We start from the raw sequence: 3695 nt of genomic DNA on the forward strand, positions 1-3695 counted from the left end.
TCCATTTGGATGAGTTAAACTTTGTATTTTACAATTTTACGAAATGCAATTTCCTTCTCTCTTCACTCCTGATTGCCTTTATTTTGTTTTCTTTTCTCTCCTGTACAGTCCCTTTTATGCTGGTTTCAATGATGTGTCATGCATGAGGAGTCTCCGGCCTAGTCTTGAGATTCCATATGAAATAGTAATACAAGAAATTGAGTGTGATGGCGAGGGTGAATACGATGACAAGGAAGCTTTGAAAGAAATCAGTAAAGAGTTATATCAATTTGAGCAAAAACCCAAACCTAACTTGAATGACACAGAGGCCATCAGTCTAGGGGATCAGGAAAATGTTCGAGAAACAAAAAATAAGTGTCCATTTGGAAGCCCCGCTCAGGGAGGAGATAATTAAATTGTTGTTTGAGTACAAAGATGTGTTGGCATGGTCATATGATGATATGCCGGGTCTAAGCACCGATCTGGTGGTCCACAAATTGCCCATTTATCCAGAATGCCCCCCTGTCAAGCAAAAGTTGAGGAAATTCAAAACAGATATCAGTGTGAAAATTAAGGAAGAGGTTACTAAGCAATTTGAGGCGAAGGTCATACAGGTTACTCGATATCCTACCTGGTTAGCTAACGTGGTGCCAGTGCCAAAGAAAGATGGGAAGACCAGAGTATGTGTTGATTACCGTGATCTCAATAAGGCGAGCCCGAAGGACAACTTCCCACTCCCAAACATCCATATATTGATTGACAATTGTGCCAAACATGAGATGGCTTCCTTCGTGGATTGTTATGCGGGCTATCACCAGATTTTGATGGATGAGGAGGATGCGGAAAAGACGGCCTTCATCACGCTTGGGGAACGTATTGCTACAGGGTCATGCCATTTGGGTTGAAGAATGCAGGGGCAACGTATATGAGGGCAATGACTACCATGTTCCATGACATGATACATCAGGAAATCGAGGTCTATGTGGACGACGTGATCATAAAGTCGAGGAAACAATGTGACCATGTTAGGGATTTGAGGAAATTCTTCCAGAGACTCAGTAGGTACAACCTCAAGCTTAATCCAGCAAAGTGTGTGTTTGGAGTCCCGTCGGGGAAGTTGTTGGGATTTGTGGTGAGTCGGCGCGGTATTGAATTAGACCCGTCTAAGATTAAAGCCATCCAGGAGCTACCGCCACCAAGGAACAAAAAGGATGTGATGAGTTTGCTTGGCAGGTTGAATTACATTAGCAGGTTCATTGCCCAGCTTACAACTACTTGTGAGCCCATTTTCAAGCTGTTAAAGAAAGATGCTGCGGTCAGATGGACAAACGAATGTCAAGCCGCATTTGACAAGATTAAGAAGTATTTGGCTAGTCCACCTGTGTTGGTCCCGCCAGAGCCAGGAAGGCCCTTGATCCTTTACCTGACTGTGTTGGACAATTCTTTTGGTTGTGTACTGGGGCAGCATGACATCACAGGAAGGAAAGAGCAGGCGATTTACTACCTCAGCAAAAAGTTCACATCATATGAGGTAAAATACACTCAACTCGAGAGGACGTGTTGTGCTTTAACTTGGGTAGCGCAAAAGTTAAAACATTACTTGTCAGCATATACTACCTATCTCATCTCTCGATTGGACCCTTTGAAGTATATCTTTCAAAAGCCCATGCCCACAGGGAGGCTAGCAAAATGGCAAATCCTGCTTACGGAATTTGATATTGTCTACGTGACTCGGACTGCAATGAAAGCACAGGCATTGGCTGATCATCTAGCTGAGAATCCCGTTGATGATGAATATGAGCCTTTGAATACATACTTCCCGAACGAGGAGATAATGCATGTTGAAGAATTAGGACAGGTCGAGAAGCCTGGATGGAAACTTTTCTTTGATGGAGCTGCCAATGCCAAGGGTGTCGGAATAGGAGCAGTACTGATTTCTGAGACAGGGCAACATTACCCCGTCACTGCTCAACTTCGTTTCTATTGCACCAACAACATGGCTGAGTACGAAGCATGTATCCTGGGATTGAGGTTGGCCATAGACATGGGTGTCCAGGAAATCTTGGTCATGGGTGACTCGGACCTTCTTGTACACCAGATTCAGGGAGAGTGGGAGACACGAGATTTGAAGCTCATACCATACCGGTAGTGTTTGCACGAACTTCGTCAACGGTTTCAATCAATAGATTTCAAACACATTCCAAGGATGCACAATGAGGTTGCCGACGCTTTGGCCACTTTGGCGTCGATGTTGCATCACCCGGACAAGGCTTACGTGGATCCGTTATAGATTCAGGTTCGAGATCAGCATGCCTATTGTAATGTGGTGGAGGAAGAGTTTGATGGTGAGCCATGGTTCCATGATATAAAAGAATACCTCCGGATGGGAGTATACCCAACGCAAGCTACAGGGGATCAAAAGAGAGCAATTCGAGCGGATTTTTCTTCAGTGGAGGAGTATTATACAAGAGAACTCCAGATCTTGGTTTATTGAGATGCATAGATGCTAGACAGGCTACAGTTATCATGGCTGAGGTACATACGGGTGTTTGTGGACCTCATATGGGTGGATATATATTGGCAAAGAAGATCCTTCGAGCAGGTTATTATTGGCTTACTATGGAACGGGATTGCATCAGCTTCGTGCGCAAATGTCATCAATGTCAGATACACGGAGATTTGATTCATTCTCCACCATCTGAATTGCATACAATGTCAGCACCATGGCCGTTTGTTGCCTGGGGAATGGATGTTATTGGTCCGATTGAGCCAGCAGCCTCAAATGGGCATAGATTCATTTTGGTAGCTATTGATTATTTCACTAAATGGGTGGAGGCAAAAACCTTCAAATCCGTGACTAAGAAGGCAGTTGTCGATTTCGTACATTCAAATATCATATGCCGGTTTGGGATCCCGAAGGTAATCATCACAGATAATGGTGCCAATCTCAATAGTCATTTGATGGCCGAGACATGTCAGCAGTTTAAGATCATGCACCGCAATTCCACTCCATATCGTCCTAAGGCAAATGGGGCAGTCGAGGCAGCTAACAAGAATATCAAGAAAATACTTCGGAAAATGGTAGAAGGGTCAAGGCAATGGCATGAAAAGCTACCTTTTGCCTTGTTAGGCTATCGCACTACTGTCCGCACTTCAGTAGGAGCAACTCCCTACTCATTGGTGTATGGAACCGAAGCAGTAATACCTGCAGAGGTTGAGATCCCGTCCCTCCGAATCATCGCAGAGGCAGAGATTGATGATGATGAATGGGTCAAAGCTCGCCTAGAACAACTAAGTTTGATTGATGAGAAGCGACTGGCAGCAGTGTGTCACGGTCAATTGTACCAACGAAGAATGGCAAGAGCATATAACAAGAAAGTGTGTCCGCGGAAGTTCGAAGTAGGACAGTTGGTGCTTAGACGTATCCTACCTCACTGGGTGAGGCGAAAGGAAAGTTCGCTCCAAACTAGCAAGGGCCATTTGTTGTAACCAGAGTTTTGTCCAATGGCGCTCTATATCTAACGGACGTGGAAGGAAAATGTGTAGAAATGGCCATCAATTCTGATGCATTCAAGAGATATTATGTATGATTTTCTTTATCTTTGTGTACCTGGTTGTATTTGGCATGTTTTGAGATTGAAATGATGAAGGCATTTTGTTCTGTTATCCAAACACTTTATCCTTTGTTATCCCTTTGAGCCGTATTATATTTCCTT

This window comes from Nicotiana attenuata, unplaced genomic scaffold (assembly GCF_001879085.1).
Source record: "Nicotiana attenuata strain UT unplaced genomic scaffold, NIATTr2, whole genome shotgun sequence".
NCBI classification, from domain to species: domain Eukaryota; kingdom Viridiplantae; phylum Streptophyta; class Magnoliopsida; order Solanales; family Solanaceae; genus Nicotiana; species Nicotiana attenuata.